This window comes from Marmota marmota, unplaced genomic scaffold (assembly GCF_001458135.2).
Source record: "Marmota marmota marmota unplaced genomic scaffold, marMar, whole genome shotgun sequence".
Lineage (NCBI taxonomy): Eukaryota > Metazoa > Chordata > Mammalia > Rodentia > Sciuridae > Marmota > Marmota marmota.
Window position 1 is genome coordinate 16,746,554 of NW_026000057.1, and position 14,127 is coordinate 16,760,680.

The 14,127-nt window shown below is 36.1% G+C and overlaps 1 long non-coding RNA gene across 1 annotated transcript; it reads right to left on the minus strand.

Annotated features, from left to right (window-relative positions):
- Nucleotides 1-3,696: 3,696 nt before the first annotated feature.
- LOC125619823 lies at nt 3,697-13,672 on the minus strand. Its single transcript, XR_007351426.1, has 2 exons — nt 13,627-13,672; nt 3,697-3,850 (listed from the first exon to the last, which is right to left on the minus strand). It is a non-coding gene; the product is annotated as an uncharacterized LOC125619823 (long non-coding RNA).
- Between the last annotated feature and the right edge of the window lie 455 nt (nt 13,673-14,127).

Here is a 14,127-nt window from a genome sequence, read left to right on the forward strand (position 1 = left end):
TTTTTGCTTTGAAGATAATGATGGTTAACACAGATTTGCAGATGTGGAGACACTAGGAAAATGGTGAGACCGATGTAAAATAGGGAGAGTGAAGGCATATTCTTTTAACAGGGGAACTTACTGAGTTTGGAAATTTGAGATTTGAGATGGTAATTGATATTCTAATAAAAAAATGGCCCTGGAATTTTGACAGTACATGGACTTGAGAGTGAATTAGCGTATTGGTAATGTTTAAGCCTCCGATAAGGTGTCATTTCTCTGAAAGATGTGATTGTAGAATGGAAGAGATGTGATTGTAGAATGAAAGCTTTGGAAAAAGTGAAGGAGGAGGACTAAGCACTGTCAGGAGAGAAGATAGAGGGCTCACCAGTAAACACCAGAACCCAAGTCAGAGAAGAAAGCTTGAGTTTTAGCTAGATGACCATTTAGTAAAAACTTCTAAAAGATCATTATACCAGCTATGGAATGTTAAGGGGACTCTTATGAGGGAATGTATAGTGAAGAATGGAATCATTTGGAAATTTGGACATAAAAAGTGAAAAAAGAGGAAGGAGAGGAAGAAGACCCAGGAGGTTGGAATAAAATTCTTTTTCCTAAAGTGGATAAGAGTAAAAAACAAAAACAAAAACAAACAAACAAAAACACAGAAGCTTGTTATTCAAGATAATAGTGAGTGAGATATTTATTTTTGGCAGGTGGGAATGCTACATTTGAAGTGAAGAATTTGAATGTGTACATGTTGTATCTGTGCATTGAGCCGATAGCTTTGATAGTATTATTTCCTTTATATGAAAATAAATTTTTATCTTTTAAAACATATGTTTGAAATTAGTCCCTTATTTTTTAAGCAGCAAACTTTGCAAGAAAATTGAAGTGAATTGTTTTCTTATTTTGTTAGTGGAAGAAATACTTATCCCGGAGGACAAAGCTTCTTTAAATTAGTGGGTCCAGTGGTGTTTCAGGGGTAAATGCCCATTAGAAGAAACTATTGGAGACAGTTTTTATTTTAGAAAGGAGATGGGAAATGTTTTACATAGCTTTAGAAAATGAGTGAAAGAAGGTAAGTAATGTTTTTTTTTCTTTTTTTTTAATTTGTAAGAGAATGGCTGAAATGAAAAGATCATAATGGACTTGTTGAAAATGTTTCTTTTTTGTATAAGATGTGGATTGAACCCAGGGACACTTTACCACTAGGTTTTAGCCCCAGCCTTTTTTAGTTATTATTTTGAGACAGAGTCTCATTAAATTGCCCAGGCTGGCCTTGATTTGTGATTCTCTGGCCCTAGCCTCTCCAGTCTCTGGGATTACAGGCATTTACTACTGTGACAGGCTGAAAGCTATTTTTATTTTAGTATTGTTGAGATTTGGATGTGAGATATCCCCCAAAGATCCTGTGTTAAGGCAGGAATGTTCAGAGATGAAAATACTAGATTATGAGAGCTGTGACCTAATCAGTCCATCCTAGTTTGAATGGACTGATTAGTTGTTAACTGTAGATAGGTGGGGCCTGGCTAGAGGACATGGGTCACTGGGGGTGTGTCCTAGAAGGGTGCATATTCCTTGCAATCCGTTCCCCTGTCTCCCCCTATATCTGCTTCCTAGCTGCCGTGAATGGAGCACTGCCCCTCTACCATGCCATTCCACCATGATATGCTGCTTCACCTTGAGCCCAGAGCAATAGACTTGGCTGACCATGGACTAAACTTCTGGAACTGGGATCCCCAGATAAACTTCCCTCCTCTAAATTGTTCTTGTTGGGTATTTTGATAACAGTGACACAAAGCTGACTAGCACAGGTACATAAACATATAATTTTGCACTCACACAGTGCTACCTAAGTGCCTAGACCCTTTTAAATTTATTTAATAACTAACTGAGTGAATAAAGTGTTATTACCGTCTCCATTTTACTGATGAGGAAATTGACAGGTTAAATAACTTTCCCAGACTTGCTTATCTACAAAATAGAGTCAGGATTAGAAATAAGGTAATCTAGAGACACATTTTATGTACATTATTCTGCCTCTTATAATGTACATAGTAAATAAATGGTGCAAGTGCTTCAAAATTTATCTGTGAATAATGTCTCTGAGAAGAGTGGGTCAAATTAAATGTTAAAAATTAAGTTCTAACGTCCTGTTTATGCTCCGCATATTTTTTCTTTTATGTTCAAGAACGTAGATAAAAATGACACAAGAGTATCTTCATTGGATAGACCTGATTTCATGAAGAAAATACCAAATTTCCCCATTTTCTTGACAAGAAGCGCCCAAAACAACTTATCTGGTTAAAGGATGCGGCAAAATTGAGTACAATACAAAAATATAACATTGCATTTATTATTGATTATGAGTGTACGTGTGTGTGTGTACACTCTCTACCTTTCAGGAATTAAAAAAAAGATTCCTTCTCTGTAAGAAAGGATCAAAAATCAAAACGAAACAAAGCACATGCTGCTGAGCAACAGACGCCAGGTGGTCTCACACACTCTAATCCAGATGTCTGTGTTCAATTTCTGACTCTGCCTCAACCTTGTGGATGGCTTTGGTAAATTACTAACCTCATACCTCTGTTTTCTTATCAGTACATTGGAGCCATTTAGTGCTGTCTGCACAATTAGTTGTGTGGATTAATTGAGGTGTGAAAGAGTGACTAGCCCATAAAAAAGTTCAATAAATGTCTTCTTTTAAAATCATACATGTCTTTAAAGTAGAAGTGATGACTTTATGTACCTGAATTTTATTTAAAAAATAAAAACGAAATCTTATCGAGACTTTACCCATCCATTTTTTTTTTAAATGAGTAGTACTGGGGGTTGAACCCAGAGCCTTACACATGTTAGGCGTAGGCAAGTGTGTACCACTGAGCTACCCCACTACCCCCGCATTCATCTCTAACATCTGTCTTTATCATCACTGAATATTGATGGTATTTTGAATCATTTGAAATAGTTTCTCAAGGTACAATACCTTGACTCCTAAATTGAGACAGTGCTGTGGTTTTGTTTGGTGCTGTCATAGAAAATTATATCCCGAAACACAGTATCCACAGTTTTTTTTCTCCCATTCTGTTGAATGTAGGTGATCTCCATAATGTAACATTTTCATTTTTGCTTCTCATAGGATTATTATTTTTTATTTTAAATTTATTTATTTATTCTAATGTGTTAAACATGACAGTAGAATGCATTTCAATCCATAGTACACATATAGAGTACAATTTTTCATGTCTCTGGTTGTACACAAAGTAGAATCACACCATTCGTGTCTTCATACATGTACTTAGGTAATAATGTCCATATCATTTCAACATCTTTCCTACCCCCATGTCCCTCCCATCCCCTCCCTCCCCTTTGCCCTATCTAAAGTTCCTTATTCCTCCCATGCTCCTCCCCTGCTCCTCCCCTACCCCCATTAATGGATCAGCATCCACATATCAGAGAAAATATTCAGCCTTTGGTTTTTTGGGATTGTCTTATTTCACCTAGCAAAATATTCTCCAACTCCATCCATTTACCTGCAAATGCCATGATTTTATTCTCTTTTAATACTGAGTAATATTCCATTGTGTATATATACCACAGTTTCTTTATCCATTGATCTACTGAAGGGCCTCTAGGTTGGTTTCACAATTTAGCTATTGTGAATTATGCTACTATAAACATTGATATGGCTGTGTCAATATAGTATGCTGTTTATAAATCCTTTGGGTATAAACCAAGGAATGGGATAGCTGGGTCAAATGGTGGTTCCATTCCAAGTTTTTCAAGGGATCTCCATGATGCTTTTCATATTGGTTACAGCACCTTGCAGTCCCACCAGCAATGTATGAGTGTGCCTTTTCCCCCACACCTGTATTCTTAATAGCTGCCATTTTGACGGAGTGAGATGAAATCTTAATTTTGATTTGCATTTCTGTAATTGCTAGAGATGTTGAATGTGTTTTCATATATTTGTTGATTGATTGTATGTTATCTTCTGAGAAGTGTCTGTTCGGTTTCTTGGCCCATTTATTGATTGGGTTATTATTATTATTATTATTTTTGATGTTAAGATTTTTGAGTTCTTTATATATTCTAGAGATTAGTGCTCTATCTGAGGTGCATGTGGTAAAAATTTGCTCCCAAAATATATGCTCTATATTCACCTCACTGATCATTTCTTTTGCTGAGAAGAAGCTTTTAGTTTGACTCCATCCCATTTATTGATTCTTGATTTTATTTCTTGCACTATAGGAGTCTTATTAAGGATGTTGGGGGTTAGTCTGACATGATGGAGATTTGGGCCTACTTTTCTTTTATTAGGCACAGGTCTCTGGTTTAATTCCTAGGTCCTTGATCCACTTTGAGATGAGTTTTATGCTTGGTGAGAGAAAGGGGATTAATTTCATTTTGCTGCATATGGATTTCCAGTTTTCCCAGCATTACTGTTGAAGAGGCTATCTTTTATCCAATGCAAGTTTTTGGTGTCTTTGTTTATGTGAGATAACTGTATTTACGTGGGTTTATCTCCGTGTCCTCTATTCTGTACCATTGGTCTACAAGTCAGTTTTGGTGCCAATACAATGCCATTTTTGTTACTCTTGCTCTGCAGTATAGTTTAAGGTCTGGTATAGTGATACCACCTGTTTCACTCTTCTTACTAAAGATTGATTTGGCTATCTGGATCTTTTACTTTTCCAGATGAATTTCATGATTGCTTTTTCTATTTCTATGAGGAATGTCATTGGGATTTTTATTTGAATTGCATTAAATCTGTACAGTGCTTTTGGTAGTATGGTCATTCAAAGGATTATTTAAAAGGTTCACGTACAACAACATCCAATCTGGTCTTTGAAAAGATATCTTCTGCAATTAGTTCCTTATTTCTTTGAAGCATTAAATTTAAAAAGCAAACTAAGGTAAAATTATATGCCTTCTATTTTATATATATTTTAAAGAAAGAATTATTTATCTTGGAGGAAAGACTTCTTCCAAGTCAGTGGTCTAAAGGCATTTAGGGGCAAATGACTGTTAGAGAAAATTACAAAAGAAAGTTTTGTGCAGCCACAGAAAATGAGAGGAAGAATTTTTAATTTCCTAGAGTTTTTTATTTTATAATAGTATAGTTGTATTAAAGAACAATTTATTATGGAATATTTGAAAGCAATTTTTAGTTGTGCTATATATAGCACATTGGAGAATATGCTATATATAGCATATTGGACATTTGAATCCATAGCTAAGGAGTGATTCAGTGACATGTTTCTTTCCTTTTTATGATGATGATGATTTTCTAAATCTCTCTCATGGTCTTTCTGACTAATAATATTTCTTCCTTTAGTTTTTGATTTTTTTCAAAATTAAAAAAAATAAGTTAGAGGGCTCTTCATATTTGATTATATGGTGAATTCTTTCTAAAGGATATTTGGGAAAACTTTTTGTAGCTCTATTTTATATTGATAAGATGGTGAAGGTGCATAGGAAAAGTAAAAGGCATGCCCAGGGGGAAAAAACATAGATAGGTTTTAAACTCCTTTCAGGAGTAGGGGTACTGTTGCTTGATAGGTGATTGCATTGTGTACCTTTTAGAGCAGAAGGCTGTGTCTCAAAGCATAGTTGTAGGATTGACTGCATTTGGAGGACAACATCGAGGCTCTGTATCTTATGTATGGGGACCAAGAATCTGTTTTTTAAACTAGGTCTTTCTCACTTCATAGTCACTGCCCCCCATAGCTTGAGTTATTTTGTTCCATATAATAGAGAACATGCATGGCAGAAAGGAATGGAGAGAATAGTGGGAGAAGAAGAGCAAAATGGTGCAAATTATTAAGATATGGAGGTAGGAATTGGGAAAGAGATTTACTCCAAGGAATTAACTTACTCAGTTGTGGAGGCTGAGAAATCCAAAGTATATAGTTAGTAAGCTGGAGACCCAGGACAGCTGAAGATATATGTTAGGGTTTGAAGATGAATAGTGTCCCCCAAATTTTCAGGTATTAATGGCTTGGTCCCCAGGGTGGTAATTTGGGACAGTGCTATGGCCCTGAAGGAGAGGGGCCTTATGGAGGGAGTCATTGAGGGAGTGTCCCAGAAGGGGATAGTGCTTCCCACCATTGTCATTGGTGCCTTCACTAGAGGCTCAGAATGGGGCTGCCCATCTTGGACTGGAAACTTTATAGCTATGAGCTTAATGAAAACTTTTCTTTTTATGAAATTAGTTTCCTTAAGTATTTTATTTCAGTGACGTGAAACTGACTAGTATAGTATAGTTCTAGTCAGAATCCCAGGGCCTAGAAGCCAGGAGAGCTGATGGTATAGATTCTATTCTATGTCTGAATTCAAAGGCAGGAGTAGATCAATGTCCCAGCTTGAAGTCTGTCAGGCAGCGGGAAAGAAATGATTGTTTTCTTAATCAGGTCTTGTTCTATTTGGACATTTTCTGGCTTGGATGAGGTCCACTTACACTGGGGAGGACAATTAATTTTACTCATTCCACATACTCAAGTGTTAATTTCATATACAACCTCACAGCACACACTCAGGATGATGTCTAACCAATTATGTTGTGGGCACCCTGTGGCCCCCTCAAGTCAGCACATAAAAGCAACTTTTGCAAGTGCGATATGCCTCTTTTGCCCTCCTGCCTTCCTCTAGTCTTCTGTAAAATGGCACAAGTGTATCTGGTTGGTGTGATGGGATTTCTTAAGAAGTTAGTGAAGCTGTGTTTTGATCTGGTTAAAGGAATGCCCCAAACTCTGCCATCATGTAGTGGAGAAGGTCAGTTGGCTTCAGGTCGTATCTTATGTATACCTTTTGAAAATAAACCGTTCAATATAATTAACTAATATTTACAAAGTGCTTCCAAGACACTCTATTTGTATTCTTAAATAAATGAAAATGACAATGTTTTCCTGCTCTTAAAGGGCTTGTAATCTTGTGGGAGAGAGAAATCTCTTACTAGAAAAAATATTGTGCTCAGAGTGAAAGGTAATGATAAAAATAAGTGTTGATCACCGTGTTCATGCAGAATGGAAGGCCAAAGAAGTGAAAAGACAAAGACATAAATTATCAATGACAAAGGCATAAATATTTATTAGTGATCAACCTGAACTAAGGTCCTGTCATATATTGGATGATATTGGGAGGTCACTTTTCCTATTTTTGAGATTTTGTTATGTTTTCACATATGAGACGGATATACACATAAAAGGAAAAATGTTCTGATAAATTATGCATCATAAACATATTTCATTAATACAGATCACAGAATCCCTATTGATAGCATTACAAAGGGGTCAGTTTTTGTCTCATTACTCAGCTGCCCACTCTCTTTTATTTTAATTATTTATTTAAAAAATATTTTTAGTTTGTAGATGGACACAATATCTTTATTTTATTTATGTTATTTTTTAATGTGGTGCTGGGGATTGAACCTAGTGCCTCATGTGTGCTAGGCAAGTGCTCTACCACTGAGCCACAACCCTAGCCCTCAGCCACCCACTCTTAACCCCCTTTCCCTTTGAACACACACCTTATCTACCTCCATGGGTCCAGTGCCCAAGTTCTTGCCCCTTTCCCTATGCCTTCTCTGTTTAAAGTCCTTTAGTGGAATGGTTGATAAGTTACATTGATTAATTATATACTGCATATGAATATAAATGACTCCAGTTACATCTGAAACCACTTAACCTTGACACTATGTTGGGGATAGAAGAGATTTTGAATGACAAGAAGTGGTTTGAGGGTAGGTGCCTTTTCTCTCTTCCTCTCCCCTTTAGCTCTAAGCAATTACTTTCTGAAGAAAATATTGGTTTTACCTTGACAAATTTGCTTAAACGGGCAAAGAAGACTTTATTGAAAACTTTTGAAACAGAGTCAAGACTATGCAACATGGAACAGACTGAACTCTGAATGCACAGACAGTGGGGCATTTCTAGTGCATGAACAGAGTGAGGGAGTCACGGATAGAAATGACTAAGGGGAAGCTGGTTATATATCGGCAGTGGGGAAAGAAGAACTTAATTTGATGTCAATGTTTGCAGGTGTTTTTGCTAAACTGGCTTAGTAGGATTCTTGAGAAAACTTGGTTCAATAGGATTCTTAGTTAAAACTAGGATATATTCAAAGGACATGTTCCGGTCAAGAAAAGGGCTCAGAAGAGGTCAAGGAGAGTCTTGTTGTTGAACAGTAAGAGAGTTGTTTTGGTGTAGCTGAAAGGTATTATGAAAGGTGACTAATATTAGTTCTGACTTTGAAACTTCAGTGTTTGAAGCCGTCCTGTTCCTTCTCTTTAATAAGAGACACTATAACTATATTTCTGTAGTTCCAACTTAGTGGTAGAGCTACTCAGTACATTTTATGGGCCATCATATTTCATCTTCACAATGGGCCTGTGAATTAGTTCCCAGTACTATCCATATCAGAACACCAGAGCTTGGCAAGGTGGGGTAAATTATTCATGGTCACATAGCTAAGAGATGGGATTCAGACACTAGAGTCCATGTTCTCATTGCCAAGCTATACTACCCTATCTTCCTCCAGCAATAGTGGAAAGTAAGTCCTCCCTCATCAGTTCTCTCCCCTCTCTCTCCTTCCTGGAGGACACTCTCAGATTTCAGGGTCTATTTTCCCATCTTTATCTGCATTTTTATCATCCTTTTTTTCTCAGCCACATGTTGACTACACTAAGGTTGCTCTTCACAGCTACCTGGCCAATATGAACTTTTTTTTATATATACTTTTTTATTTTTATTTTTGCAGTAGTATAGATCAAACCCAGGACCTTGTGTATGCTAGGCAAAGGCTATGCCACTGAGCTACATTCCTAGCCCAACTCTTTACCTACTTATAAATGATGTTCAAGTACCTTAGAAGAAAGCATGATGGTATATAGAAACCTCCCCTTAAAGCGGGAAAACAGAGAAACATTCTAATTACAAAACCCAGATTTTGAGCGATTACCTATTAGTTTATTTCCCAATGTACATGTATCTTACATATTATGCAATAACATGAAAATAGGTTGGCATTGAGGGAGATTAATAATACTGAGTAATTAATAACTTAAGAAAAAAGTCATCACAGTTTGCATGATCATAGAGAATGATTCCAAATATCAAACTGGGTACCAAGTGTGCTTTTAATTTAAACATAAAAATCATAATCTTTGAAGAAGAGGGACCCTGCAATCTGCTTTGTAAACAATCGTTTGTGTGATTTTCATGTTTAAACTAGAAAATCATTGCCCTGTTAGGTATAAAAGAATTTTTTAAAAAATTATTCTTACTTTAATGACAACATAGTTTAATTTGCCATGATTTAATATAAATTTATTGAACTGATAAAAAATGGATTTATAGATCAACGGACAAATAATTCATGCTTAACTTTAGCTTTATTTTGTAGGAGTCTTAGAGAAATCTGATTAAATCCCTTTTGTGTTATTTTGAAAGTATTCCTCTCTCCTTTTCCTCTTCTCTTCTTTCATTCCTGAAGAATATCCATGAAATTGCTCAAATTTGTCCATCTGAAAGACTGGGTTACAACCTGGAGGTGAGCCATTTTGGGGGAATCACTATTTGCAGAAACATATAGCTCCTTAGCCTGCAGAAAATGTTCTTGTCTCCATCAGAAGCAGGTGTGACCCAGCTGGAAGGCAAGGGTTGCCATGGCCACAGTGAAGCCTTCAGACACTCAGGTGCTTGAGAGCTGGCCTGCTATCGGCAGTGTATGCTGGATTCTTCCATTGCCAAGACAGAGAACTTTCTCTAGGGAAAGTGGAGTGCTCATCATGGTGAGAGATATTCACTCTTATGGATTCAAGTTTGATTTGACAAAAGAATCCTGGAACATTACATTATACCCTTGTGTTTTGATGTCAAAACAACTGACATGAATCAAGAGCACTTAGGGTATTTAGGGTTTTTGAATGTTACTCTCACTTGTTTCTTCAAAAGCGGTATTTATCTAGCAATTAGAATTGGATTTTACAGTCAGATTGCCAGGGTTTCAACACAAGCTGTAGTATTTTTTTTTAACCTGTCTAATTCCAAGCAGGCTATTTTACTTCTTTGTGCTTCATTTTCCCCTTTGCAAAGTGGAGGATGATAATTGATGATAATTGTACCTCCCTCATTGAAGGGTTTCATGAGGATTAAATGAGATAATGCAGGCAAAGTATTTGGAAATGTGCCTGGCTCACAGGCAGTGCTCTGAAAAGGTTAGTTAATGTTTTCTGAAATGAGGAACAAATTGAGCTGTTCACATTCAAATGATGGACTTCATTTGGAAAAATGTTTAATTTCTAAGTTTTGAAGATTTAAAAATACATTGAATCCAGCTCAAAGTGCTGTGTGCATATGTATGCCTGTTTTGGGTGCTGGGTGAGGGTAAAACAATATAGACCCAGGCATTGTTTGTATACTTTGTGGTATTAGGATAAGGAGAGTAATTAAAGCCACAGCTAAGGAATATAAAATTTCTTCAAAAACTTGTTTTACCTTTGGTAAGTTCTAATTTTGGAGTTGGAGTTATCTTCTATTACGTTCCACTCCAGTGGGGTACCATTTTGGTGCCACAGTTATGCCCCTCTAATGTTACCTAAGAAGAGTTTAGTTTCTTTGACTCAGTTCCTCATTTGGATGGCACAGAAAGAGGAACGCATGATGGGCAAGCATACTATATTGATATGATGCATGATAACAGAGAGGATCAAGACCCTCCCCTGAATTTTGTGGTAGAATTTTGGGGTTAAGGGCAGGAACATTCATTGACAACCCTCCCTCCTTTCCCAGGAGAGACTTATCTACCAAGCCAAATACTTGTTCCTTATTTTCCAGATTGTGTTTCAGCTAAATGGCAATGGCTGGAGTGTAGGCAGCCTACTTAAAAGTGACCTACCTCTTTTTTTTTTTTTTAATCAATCAGGAATAAACTTGGGGGAACAGATAAATAAGGTTATTTTTCTTTCAGATTAGAAAGTATTGCTCTCGTTAGACAATGTTCTCTTGTAGCAATCTAATCTGCCTATTTCTCAGTAAGCCATCTCTTATCTCTTGTTCACTTTAAGGTACTATTAGAAGGATACAATAGTCTCATGCTGAACCAAATTATGTGCTTATATATTACTTTCACCGAGCTTCTTGATCTTACTGAAGCACAACTTTAACCCTGTATCTGAGACACAGTTATATGATAAGTGATGATTTTTGCATAAAATTATATCAAAAATTTAAAATGTTTGAATATTTAAAATTTAATTCTCTATGCTTTCCCTACATTTCTTCATGTCTTACAAGCTGTGATGCCAAAATATAAATGAAGATGAGAGTATTAATGTTTAAAGAAAACATTTAGTCCTCTACTCAGTTCTTTCATTTAGTTCTGAATGCTTTCCTTTATTTAACTTCATCCACACCTCATGCTATTTTATAACTCTGCTCTGTCTCATTGTCTTCTAATCCATTCAGTATTCCTTTAGTTCCAGGCAGACAGCACCTGCCCACTTTATCAACTTGACCTTGTATTCTCTTTTTGCAATTTCTAAGAGACAGTTGTGTGTTCATATGTGTGTGTGTGTGTGTGTGTGTGTGTGTGTGTCTGCAAACTGAGTTTTTTACTTTTCAGTTACTCAATCCTGTTCTTAGCTAGGGAATACTGAAATGAGATTATCTTGTTTAACTTCTTATTTGAAAATTTATTTTATTTCTTCTTTCAGGCTGTTTTGGCTGCGTGGGTCGGGGAAAGGTATACTCCCATAATCTATTTTAACTCCCTTAAAGAGCAGGAACATTATCGAAGACTTCAATATAGTTATTGTATATCTCCCAATTATATGTTGTATAAAAATGATCAGGTCTGAAGGTTAGAAAAATTCTTCTTACTTCAAGTATTAAACTGTATCTTAGTTATATAGATAACAAAAGCTGTTACCAACAGCATATTATTTGTCCCAAATGTTCTAAGATTAATGGGAATATCTACATATGTTAAAAAATCCAGAACTGATAGGCATTTTAGCTTTAAATGTAATCATTAGTCATTATGGTCTGAAAATTTCCCCTGGGTGAAATGTGCCTTGCAGATTGAATTGTGTAAATGAACGGCTTTGGCCATTAAGATTCTATTGTCTTCTACCAGTAGTAGTCTTTGACAAAGTGATTTTGTGTATTTATTTTTAAGTATTTATTGTTAGGACTTGGAGATGTAGAGCACTTATTTTGCATGCACAAAGCCCTGAGCTCCATTCTTAGCACTACTAAAACATTTTTAAATTGACATATAATGATATACATATTTATGGGATATAGTATGATAATTTGATACATGCATACAATGTGTAATGATCAATCAAATCAGGGTAGCTGGAATTTCCATGACTTTAAACATTTTTCATTTTGATTTTTGTATTTGGAGTCTACAAACTACTCTTTTCTAGTTCTTTATAAAATATGTAATAAATTGCTGTAAACGATCTGCATCCCACTATGCTGTAGAACACAGAAACTAATTCATCCTATTTAACTGTTTTTGGGTACCTGCTATCCAACCTTCTCCTATCCTGTCCCCACCTTTCCCTTTCTAACTTCTAGTAACCACTACTCTACTTTCTACTTACATGAAACCAACATTTTTAGCTACCATATTTAAGTAAAAACATGCAGGATTAGTCTTTCTGTGCCTGGCTTATTTCATTTAATACCATATCTTCCAGTTCCACCCATTTTGCTTAAAGCAACAGGATTTCATTCTTTTAAATGGCTGAATAACATCAATGTGCATGTATACCACATTTTTCTTTACCCATTAATCTGCTGCTAGACACTTTGGTTGATTCCATGTCTTGGCTACTATAAAAGTGCTTCAAGAAACATAGCAGTGCAGGTATCTCTTTGATATGCTAATTTTATTTGGATATATACTCATAAGTGGGACTACTGGACATCATATGGTAGTTCTATTTTTTACATTTTATTTATTTATTTATGTATTTAATATATGACAGGGAATTCTTATTACACATATAGAGCACCATTTTTCATATCTCTGGTTGTATACAATGTAAGACAACAATTCATGTTTTCATATATGTACTTTGGATAATAATGATCATTAAGTTCCACCATCATTTCTAACCTCATGGCCCCTCCCTTCCCCTCCAACCTCCCTGCCCTATCTAGAGTTTGTCTATTCCTCCCATGCTCCCTCTCCCTATCCTATGAATCAGCCTCCTTATATCAAAGAAAACATTCAGCATTTGGTTATTTGGGATTGGCTAACTTCACTTAGCATTATCTTCTCTAACTCCATCCATTTACCTGCGAATGCCATGATTTTATTCTCTTTTATTGCTGAGTAATATTCCATTGTGTATATATGCCACATTTTTTAATCCATTCATCTATTAAAAGGCATCTAGGTTGGTTCCACAGTTTAGCTATTGTGAATTGTGCTGCTATAAACATTGATGTGGCTGTGTCCCTGTAGTATGCTGTTTTAAGTCCTTTAGGTATAGACCAAGGAGAGGGATAGCTGGGTCAAATGGTAGCTCCATTTCCAATTTTCCAAGAAATCTCCATACTGCTTTCCATATTGGCTACACCATTTTGCAGTCCCACAGCAGTGTATGAGTGTACATTTTCCCCACACCCTCGCCAACACTTATTGTTGTTTGTCTTCATAATAGCTGACATTCCGACTGGAGTGAGATGAAATCTTAGGAATTTCCATACAACTTTCCAAAATGGATGTACTGATTTATATTCCTATCAACAGTATATAAGGGTTTCCCTTTCCCAGCATGTGTTATATTTTGTATTTTTGATTATAGCCATCTTAACAGGTTTATGATGATATTTCATTGTGGTTTTCACTTGCATTTTCCTGATAATTAGTGATGATGAGAATTTTTTTCGTATGTTTTAGTCAGCTATTTCACTGCTGTGACCAAAAAACCTGATAAGAACAATTTTAGAAAAGTAACAGTTTATTTGGCACTCATGGTTTCAGAGGACTGAGACTTCTACCTTCTAACTTCGCTTTGGGCTCGAGGTAAGATAGAACATTATGGCAGAAGGGTGTGGTGGAGGAAAGCAGCTCTGGGAATGGAATCAGGAAAGAGAGGGTGGGGGACAGTTTTTTTCACTCACC